Here is an 11,610-nt window from a genome sequence, read left to right on the forward strand (position 1 = left end):
GTAGGAAAGGACTGTGATGAAGAGACGGGTGAAACAGACCGTATGGAAACAGTTGGAAGAGACTGTGGTGAAACGGGTGAAACAGACCGTATGGACTAGTGAATGAGGCACTAGGGGAATAATGTTTTTAGAAAGAGTGTTGTTGTCGATGCTACGTGGTGGTACCTTGCCGTGGATTGCTGAAACGTAAATGAGAACATAAAGAAAAGAGAATGTTTGTAAAACTAAAAGCGAAAATGTTGTTTGATAAGAATGAAGTGAAATGAGTTCGTTAGATTGTTTGTTAACTTCTCCCCTTCTAAGTTTATTGCCGTCCTCGGTGATGCATGACACTTGGACGAATTTTTGCAGTTTAGCAGCTGACTTCCTGTGGTACCTGCCCTGATCGTGTCCCGTTATATGTAGCAAAGGGGAAGCTGGGATGCCAGGCACCTTGCTTACGACCTTGTTGTGGTTGAGGTACATGGTGCCGTTTATCGTAGCGCTTTTCTCAAACGTTATAAGATGGGTTCCGTGGCGTGTAACGTAGGGCCATCATCTACTCTGATACTTGCACGCGTGTTGACAATAATTATCCCTTCTTCAACCCTTGTAATGGGCTCCAGGTGACTGGGCTGCGTGCGACATATAGCAGATTGCCCTGAATGTAGTCCGCGAGCGCATGTGTCATGCTTAGCCAGTTTGCAAAATGTTGCGTGATTGTTGGTAACGCATTCTGTGACCGCCTTCACTCCGTCTTCGCATTCTGCCACTATGTTGTCGTGTAACTGTAGTATGGTGTCCCCATGTATCACAGGGAAAATAATGACCTTCTTACATAAAAGTTTAATTCTAGGGTAATCTATAATTATATGTATGGTACTATCGGACTGAAATATTTTAATGTTGGACACAGCCATTAAATTAACTATGGAGACTGTTGTGAACTGTTCGGTAAAAATAGATTTTAAATCTTCTTGATCAAAAATGGCTGGGTTTATTATATTAGATTTGGCAAGTGTGACAGTAAGCATAAGGTCTTGAATTTCTGTAATTAGCATTCTATTTCTTGCTAATAAAGTTTCGTATAAGTGTGGGATATCAGTAATTTCTGGATTGTATTATTTTATTAACAGTATTTGTAAGTAAATTAATCTGCCGTTGAGTTTCTGTGTTAATTATTATTTGTCTATTGTTAGATTGAATTAGCTGTGCTTCTGTTATTTTAATTTTTTCCAAATCTGCCGCATCAGGCGTTCCTGCCACAACCTTTAGCGCTGTGCCCAAAAAATCTAGACTTCTTGCTATCATGTGGTGTATCATTAACGCGGACAAAAGATATTTTACATGTTTTATGTCTACTTCTATAAATTTTCGCATGTTCGTCAAGGGAAATAATTCAGCCAGTTTTATCGTATCGTCTATGATTTTCGTGAATTCAGTCAGGTTCGTCAAATGTCTTAGGTAGCTGCGTTGCTCCCATATTAAAACATTGCCGTCTAGCACGGGAATGTAATTTGCATTGGAGTAGTCGGTAATGCGTGCCCCTGCTGCGGCTAGGACTGACAGTATTATGGTGATTAACCTGTGGGGAATGTAAACAATGACTATAGTGACTTTGTGGTTTGATGTAGCAAATAAAGAACTTGATTAAAATTCCAATTGTCCTTATGGACCACCCTCCCCTTAATAAGTACAGAAGTTCCCAGGTCTGCTTGTACGCGTGCCTCAGAACACAACGGGGATAATTTGTTTCCCAACCTTTTATTGTTCCTAATAAATACTTTGTCGCCTACGTCAAATACTCTATTTTGCCTATCTTGTTGTGCTTTGTTTATTCTGTATTTAATATTTTCCCGCAAAACAGTGTGTTGAGCATGGATAACGTCTATTGGCTTTTTTTCCGTAACCGAATGAATTTATTTATTTATTTATTGTTGCAGCCAATCCAAGTCCAGAATATTATTATTGGTTTTGCTGTAGATGATTAAAATGTGTAGCGCGAAGAGAAGTGACAGAAAGATGAGGAGAAATTAGGTGAGAAAGGTTGTTAAAAGATTGGCAAAGAACACGAAAAGGTTCGTGAAGAGAGTAGTTAGTCAGACATCTACTAAGGTGAATAGGAAAAAAGTTTCTGGTCCGACGTGAGGGAACACAAAAATATAGCGTATCTAGTAAATTAGTAGAAATGTCTTCGCCGTTGACTAGTTTATGGAGAAAGAGAATGCCAAAAACGAGCCTACGGTTGTAAAGTGAAGGAAGATTAATAAGAAGAAGTCTGTCAGAATAAGAAGGTAGGCGAAGACTCGGGTCCCAATTAATACCGCGTAACGCAAACTTAAGGAATTGCTTCTGTACCGATTCCATACTACGCTGGTGAACATCATATTGCGGGTTCCACACTGGCGAGCAATATTTTAGAGTAGGGCGAACTAACGAAGTGTATAAAACCTTTGTTACATAGGGATCATCAAATTCTTTGGCCCAACGTTTAATGACAATTGAAGAAATATGAACATTAAATGAAAGTTTTGGGTCAAACATAACGCCTAAGTCTTTGAACGATGGTACACAATCTAACAGAACAGACTTAACAGAGTAATGAGCTAGGAACAGAGACAAACGACTAAAAGTCATAAAAGAACACTTAGAGGCATTAAGGTGTAATTTATTAACGTGGCACCAATCACAGAACGCATCGAGATCTGATTGCAAGTACTGTTGGAAAGAAGGATCATTATAGGAATAACAAATCTTGACGTCATCCGCAAACATGAGCACGCGTGAATGAGCCAAGGCCAAAGGCAAATCATTTATAAACAGTGTAAATAACAGGGGGCCCAGATGACTGCCTTGGGGTACACCTGACGTAACTCGAACAGTTTTAGATATCGAGGAACGAAAAGACACCTTTTGGGTTCTGCCAATAAGATACGACTTTAGCCAAGCCAACAGTTTTGGGGAAAAACCCATTATGTTAAGTTTCGCGAGAAGCATAGAATGATCAACCGTATCGAAAGCCTTACTAAAGTCAGTATAAATAACATCAGTTTGACACTTTTTACGGAAGCCATGGTGTACAAGGGTAGTCAATTCTAAAAGGTTAGTAAGCGACGAACGACCTTTCATGAATCCATGCTGACAAGGAGAAATAGTGGATCTGGATAGGTGTTGAAGGGTAGACGTAATAATTTTCTCAAACAGCTTTGGTATTGCCGAAAGTTTGCCAATGCCACGGTAGTTAGAAACATCCGATTTGCTACCCTTTTTAAAAAGCGGAATAATAAAAGACTCCTTCCAAATATCGGGAAAGGTACAAGTCTCACTCGATATAAAGAATAACCGAGATAAAGGCTTAGATAGGGAAGTCGTACACATTTTAAGGATGCAACTAGGTATATTATCAGGACCGGGAACGAAGGAAGACGTCATAGATGACAAGCTAGAGATAATACAGTCTTCAGTAATACTAGGAAAAAACATACAATTTAAATGTGGGATTGAAAAGGGAAAGGGTGTGGGTTCCGAAACAGTAGTAGAATAAGTCGACTGAAAGAATTTAGTAAACAGATCTGCAATATCTGAATCATTATTAGCAGTCTGGTCATTAAGTCTGAAGGTGGAGGGTAGTACATTAGAGCGTTTTTTGGAATTAACAAAGTTGTAAAATCTTTTGGGGTTCTTATAAAATTCAACCTTACAGCGAACAATAGTAGCATTGAATGTTTAAAAGACAAAATTGAGATTTGGCTATACAGTAATTTGCATAGTCAAGTCGCGAACCAGTTTTTTTAAATATTTTAAAATATCTCGATTTAATGTTACGGAGATTAGAGAGCCTACTTGTGAACCAGAATGGCGCGCTATCAATTAGAGAATTAAGAGCAGAGTAGAAAAACTTCACTGCACGATCTATATCGCAGCACTCAAATAGAAATGACCAATCAAAAGAGAAAATAAGGCTATTAAGAAGATTGAAATTTGTTTTACGAAAACATCTACGACGAGAATTTGCGATGTTAATAAATGAATTAGTAACGGAATTGTAAGAAATAGTAACTTCAATGGTAGGGTGATAGGGATCTTCAGGTTTCACTAGGGGCTGTGTTTGGGATACAGCACCAACAGTGGGATCAGAGACAAAAACAAGATCAAGGATTCTTTTAGAAGAGTTAAGGAAAGAATTCAACTGATATAGAGGACATTCACCTAAAACTATAAGGAAATCGCGATCTTTAAGACGATTAAAAATAGTTTACAAAGCATCAGCATGGTGCATATAGGTCATGATATCAGAAGCTGGAGGAATATATGAACAAGAAATATATAAGCTAAAGTTGGAACATGTAATTTCGACGCAAGTAAACTCAACACCTAAGGGCAGATCAATCGGCACAACACTTGAACACAGATTCAAGTTAACAGCAATGAGTACTCCACCGCCACGACGACCAACACGATCAAGCCTATAAGAAATAAAGTTATTAGAAAGAATTTCATTATCCAAAACAGAGGAGTTAAGCCAAGTTTCAGAGAAAGCTAATATGTCAGCCGAAAAGGTTTGGCTATCACAGAACAGGTTCGAGAGCTTGGTAAGAAGTCCTCTTACATTTTGATAATGAATGCAAAGACTAGACGTTATTAGTTTTTTGAAGCAGAAGATAAATTAGGAAGGTGGACAGGCAACGGACGGGAGCGCTTTTTGGGCGCAAACTCGTGTACAACTAGGCCCTCTGGCCATAGCTGAGAAATACTCATTGGGTACTGTAATTTTAAAAGAGGAGATTTCGCGAGGCCTAGAAAACTTAAACTTTTGAATTAAAACTTTAGCAGGGCATATATTACTAATGTAAGCTGCCACAGACGACTCAGAAGTATCAGGAGCAAGCCTAGAGATAAATAATTGTTTGCGATGAGGCACTACAGTTAGTGGAGGCGGAGGAGCATTGGGATCAGCAAGTGATTGAGAGCTAGCATGATCCTGTGATTGATCAGAGTTCCCGTGAGGGATAGAATGAGGTACACCAGGGCTTGTAATGGTTACTTCAATCTGAAAAGAAGCGCATAAAGAGGGACAAGATGATGGTGTAGGCGAAAGTAAAATGGAAGACGATGTATTAGAGAGTGCTGGTGACTGCTTGCGAGGCAACTCAAGGGTACATTTCTTGGGCGACTTCTCAGAAGGTGGAACAAACTTGAATTGCGACAATAAATGTACGCTAGAGTCACACTCGTTAGACAGCTGTTTGGCCAGTTTGTTTAAAGAAAGAAACTTTAAACGAAGATCCCTATACATACGGCTAAAATCAAGCTGCTGGCTGGCACAAGATGGGCAAGTCCAGCGCATTAAGCCAAGCTCACGCTTAGACACAGACAAACCAGAAAATTTGTCGTAGTCGCGGCCGTTGAGGCCAGCACATTTTAAGTGAATAAGATTATCGCAAAGCCAACAAGATATTGCTCTATACTGATCATCAAAACGATCAGAATGCTTGCGAGTAGGTAGACAACAAGCCATTATAAAGCCAAAAGAAACACAAGGCAAAAAAAAAAAATAAATAAATAAATTTATATATATAAGAATAAATAGAAAAATTTAAATACACAGCACAAAGATAATTATCGATAAGAAATCAATAATCACAAATAAAACAAAGAGAACAGCTAGAGTGCACAGCACAAGAGAGAGTGCAAAAACAGTTATAAGCCGAGCTTTGAGCGGCGGCCTTACAAAAGTGACAGACAAGCACAAAGCAGAGAGAACAACAAAGCCACTAGCACTGATGGTATGATGGGGGCGATGAGGGGAGCAACTGCAGAAGCAATGACGAGAGAGAAAAAAAATAAAAAGAAAAAAAAATTAAATGCACCAAACACTAAACACGAAACAGAAAAACTGTTTAAACTATTTAATTTGGCGAATTATGGAAATAGAACACAAGGGTGTCAAGCAAACAACACCAGTGAAAGCGTAAGCAAACTAAGCACAATTAAAAACTGAGAGAAAACAATAAATATTAATAAAAACTCAGGAGCTATGCAAAAACACGACCGTCACGTCAGAAAGCAGAAGCTTATTTGATTGTTTTATTATATTCTATTGCTGCTCTTCCTATGATATGTGTCTTATCATTAAGTTGTTTATCAATTTACATACATCTGGCTATCTCTAGCAATGTACTGTGGAATCGTTCCACTTGTCCATTCGAGCAGCTATGCAATGGAGGTGCGTTTACTATGTCTATTTCGAATTGATTTTTTAACATCGAAGTAATCGTCTCTGAATTAAACGATGCTTCGTTGTCACAATTTTGTCTTTATTTTTGGAAAAATATTGACTAACTGCAATATGGGGATAGTAATATCCGTTATTGTTCGGGATAATAAGGGTTGCACAACAGCAAATTTGGAAAACTTGTCCACGCAGATCAAGAATGGGAAGTAATACTCCCGGAGTATTTGTTTGATATTTTCTTGCGCTGCTCTATGTGCGCGATTATGTTCGGTATTAACTATCTGGATTTGATCATCTTTGTTGGTTATATCAGTAACCATGTTCTGCCAAAACTTTGTTGTGGGGAAAAGTCGCACTAATTCATGTTGAAAAGCGGCAAATGAAGGATGGAATGGCTTAGAAGCAATGGAATGCATTTACAACATCACGGTTCACTACAAGCTTTAAGGACCCATGTATGGAGTTCACAGTAAATGGGGTGTCGACAAGTGTTATGTTTCTTAACTCCTTTACGGGTTTTACATAATTCTTTGCCGCCCCAGTGTCGACTAGAATTTTTAGTGTTCTACCAGCCAACTGTCGCTCGCAGTTGGGAGCGTTCTCTAAAAAATTTAGCAAATCATTGTCCGATATGGAGTCGTTCTCATCGCTAGCCTCTGCGACTGCGGACTCTGCTTTACGCGCGTATTGTTGGTCTTGGGCCGAGTCTTTTTGAGAAATGTTGTTAACATTCTGGCGACTCTGTCCAGTCATACGCTCTAATGCGTTCTGTCTCTTTTGAGATTCGCCGTAAGTGGCGCTACCGCGGGTTTTACCCCAAGCAGTCTGCTGTCTCAGTTTGGAAACTGATGGATCAACATCTTTCGGTTGTGCTAAGTCTTGGGCTCGAATTTGTTTACTGTTTGATGTTGGTCCCTGCTCACCCTGTTGGGGTCTATTTTGTCCGTGTTTTCCTGTAAAGTGGGGGTTTTTCTCAAAATGTTTTCCCTGTCTGGGCATTGAGCGATTCCCTTGCTTGTTATTTTCCCCTGGGTGGCTCCTATCTTGAATTGCTTTAGCATACGTAGCAGCGAATATGCTCCTTTCTTTGCTATTCTCAGCCTCGCGAGCCAGTGCTAAAGCCGAAGGCAAGTCTTTGGGCTGTGCTGGTATAACACGTGCCTTAATGGGCCTCCCCAGGCCTGCCATGAAAACGTGCAGAGCATCACTCCTAATTTCTGTACTTAGAATGAACGCTGATTGTTCGTCATGCGTCAAGGCAATTTTATTTGTAATAAGAGTGAGTTTTTTCTCAACCTAACCTCTAAGTGTTCTTTTATGACTTTCAGTCGTTTGTCTCCGTTCCTAGCTCATTACTCTGTTAAGTCTGTTATGTTAGATTGTGTACCATCGTTCAAAGACTTAGGCGTGATGTTTGACCCAAAACTTTCATTTAATGTTCATATTTCTTCTATTGTCAATAGAGCATGCAGCCTTCTTGGCTTCATTAAACGTTGGGCCAAAGAATTTGATGATCCCTATGTAACAAAGGTTTTATACACTTCGTTAGTTCGCCCTACTCTAGAATATTGCTCGCCAGTGTGGAATCCGCAATATGATGTTCACCAGCGTAGTATTGAATCGGTACAGAAGCAATTCCTTAAGTTTGCGTTACGCGGTCTTAATTGGGACCCGAGTCTTCGCCTACCTTCTTATTCTAGCATTCTTCTTATTAATCTTCCTTCACTTTACAACCGTAGGCTCGTTTTTGGTATTCTCTTTCTCCATAAACTAGTCAACGGCGAAGACATTTCTACTAATTTACTAGATACGCTATATTTTTGTGTTCCCTCACGTCGGACCAGAAACTTTTTTCCTATTCACCTTAGTAGATGTCTGACTAACTACTCTCTTCACGAACCTTTTCGTGTTCTTTGCCAATCTTTTAACAACTTTTCTCACCTGATTTCTCCTCATCTTTCTGTCACTTCTCTTCGCGCTATACTTTTTAATCATCTACAGCGAAACCAATAATAATATTCTGGACTTGGATTGGTTGCAACTCATCCCTGACCACATTGGCTGTGAATCGGGGCATAGCTGGCATCTTATGCAAATAAAACACCTCCACCGGGTCGGGGATGTTTAGTTGTGTATATAGCTAAGCTATCTTTTTCACTTAATTACTATCTGTCTTTAGCTTAAGCTTTTGCCGTCGACTGATGTGTTAGTTGACGTAAATAAATAAATAATAAATAAATAAACCTCATCATAGTACTGCATTAATTCTAGGTCTCCTTGTCTGACCATTTCTAATTGATGTCTAACAACGCGCAGAGACGTTTTATCGGCGTATGTGCAATCAAGTCTAGCAATGATTGCATCGAAATTTAGCACAGTGTTATGTGAGGTAAGCACTGCGCGTGCAGCACCACAAAAATGATGTTTTTTAAAATGATCACTGCCTGGTAATGTGTTTCACTCCCATAGTATCCCTTGTAGGCTTGATATGCCTCTATGGCTGATTGTCTCCAAGACACATATTCTTCATGGTCACCATTAAAATTCGGCACCGATTTCGCAGCGTCAAGTCTAACCTCACATCTAATGCTGGGGTCAATTGTTACGCTTTCGTACACCTGTTCTTGGGGCGCTTCAATTCTAAATGAGTTCACTTGGTTTCTCAGATGTTCGAGTTCGGCGTGTATCTCGCCTCTTATGCGTTGTTCTTGTGCGTTAAGCGCGGTGCTGACTGCGCTATCTATTATAGCTTTTAACGTTTGTGGATCCATTTCTCTTTGATCGAGTGGCTGAGACCTAGATTGTACTATAATATCCTCGTCGCTGTCAGATTCTTTTTTAATGCCCCTATAGGACCAACTCATTGGCAGTTGTCTAACACAGTGTCTTAGCGAATTCAATCTAACAATATAACCATTCAAACATTCAAACTCACAATTAAATTCAATGCAAATAAATCCAATGCAAATTACTCACAAGATCACTTTATGCTGCCACTTTTATTATTTTTTTATTATTATTTTTATATTTGTTTGGTTTCAAATTTATATATTATAATTTGTCTTTATTTTTTCCGAACAGTCACTTACATGTTGGTAGGATGTGGATTCTTAGAGGGTAATCCAATTCCGGTAGGGCGCCAGTTAAGATGTTGTATATTTCCACTGGTTCCTGATAGGGGTTGCCGTTGGTGAGATCCAGCTAATGGATTGATTTATGTTGATTAGGATGAGATACGATTAGGTATCTGAATCACCGTCCCTGTGGATCAGCAATATATTAGAGATGATAAATTTTGTTTCGGTTAAGTGCCGGAGTTATGCTTCTTTATCGTTAAAGGGTTATACAAAAACTGAATATATTAGAGGAAATAAAAGAGAACTAAACCTAGGTACATAAATTGGAATATGAATCTAAAGCTAAATACATAAGTGGGAATATGAATCTAAAGCTTAATTCATAAGAAGTAAATATGTAAGGCGTATGGTCATGCTATGAGCTCTTGGTCACACGCTGTGTCAGCATATTTATGCTTATGTGGAATTCGTCACATCGACGTTGCAGCTGCACAGATTCTTCTAAGACTTAGTGCAGGGGCAGTTCGCTAGATTGTTTGTTAACTTACATACTAATAAAAGTGTAAGGTTTTCCCGCTCTTCCATAGCGACCTACACACTTTTATATACTTGTATGTACATACCTGACCTGTTCCAAGGTTACATAGTACTTCCCAGTCCTTAACGTGTTTGTCCAACGTTTTTGTTTTTCATTCAACGACCACACATTTTTTTTCGCACTTGTATAATTCCACTTTTATTCTCGCCCTCTACCATACATATGTAAAACTCGTTTACACCCACATGTACATGTATTTTCCACAGCTGTTTGCCCAGTCCGCGTAAAAGTTTAAAAGACAAAAATTATTAAAGTGTTATAGTATAAAGGAAAAAATAGTAATTAAAGTGTTCACCGCGATTTCTTATGTGTTCGAATTATTTCAATTGCCCAATTAATTTCCTCACGCGCGTATCCGAAAACCGACAACAAAACCAAAAACCAAATATATAAACAGTGGCCGACAGCTGTTTTCGGAGTAGTGGTGACACGTGAGTCGAGTCGTGATATCGATAGGCGGCTCAAGCGCGCCAAAATCAAATTACATTATTTCCGATTCCCTTATTTCGCCGAATTATATACCCGTCCATATTTATAAATAAAGATACATATAATTTCTTCCGGCCATTATTTTGCCCATATATATATATCCGTCCATATTTATAAATTATATATATAATTTTTTCCGGCCAGTATTTTGCGCACATATACAGGGTGCGTACGGTATTTGAGGACAAAGTGATAGAAAAAATAAAAAGCTTATATTTCGAACAAAATTTAATGAATCTTCACAAAATTTTTACACAATGTTTATTGGTTATATATCTATAAATTTATTCAATAAAATTTCCATTGGCTGCTATAACCTTCTCGATCCGGGACCTAAAACGATTGCAAGCCCGAATTAAATGATCCTTATTCATATTGACCATAACGGTATTAATTGCAGTCTTCAGAGAAGAAATAGTGTTATGAGGATGTTTATTGGTTTCACGCTCAACTACGCTCCATTCGTAATAATCCAGGGTATTAAGGTCTGGGGAGCTAGGCGGCTATAAGTTCGGGGTTATGTGGTCATGGAAATTCTCAGTTATCCAATCTTGTGTTGCCATTGCCTTGTGTGATGGAGCAGAGTCTTGCTGAAAGATGTATGGAATATCCCCACAGACACTTTCAATCCAGGGTTTCACAACTGTCTCCAGGACCTCAATATAAGCAGCAGAATTCACTCGAAGTCCTTGAGAGAAAAAGTGTGGTGGCATCACATGTCCTTTGTTGCTCACAACACCTAAAACCATAACAGTGGCTGGAAACTTGGTGTGCATAAGCACTGGTACCTCTGTAGGATTGGAACATAGCCACCTGTCATTTCTCCGGTTAATCTTCTGGTCTTGGTCAACATTTTTTTCGTCAGAAAAAAACCATAACATCTCCGCCGCTTCAGGGTGTTTAATTTTGTTAAGAAGACGTTTTGAACGTCTAACTCGCTGTTCTCGTGTTTTATCTGACATAAGCTGTCCTCTTCGCATAACATAGGACTTATACCGGAGATCTTCATGGGCATCTCGACGGATAAGACCGTCAGAAACATTAAGATCCTTTGACAGGGCCCTTATTGGCTTTGAAGGGTCCTCATCAATAATCGCTTGCACTTTTTGAACAAATTCTGCCGATCGGATGGTGTCAGAACGTTCCTCGTGTTTTTTGCGTTTTAAAACAGGCTCTGCGTTGCCCCCTGATGCTTCCAATTCACAGCGCACCTTATAAACGAACGAACGGGC

Source organism: Drosophila willistoni (assembly GCF_018902025.1).
Source record: "Drosophila willistoni isolate 14030-0811.24 chromosome 2L unlocalized genomic scaffold, UCI_dwil_1.1 Seg168, whole genome shotgun sequence".
In the NCBI taxonomy this organism is placed as follows: Eukaryota; Metazoa; Arthropoda; class Insecta; order Diptera; family Drosophilidae; genus Drosophila; species Drosophila willistoni.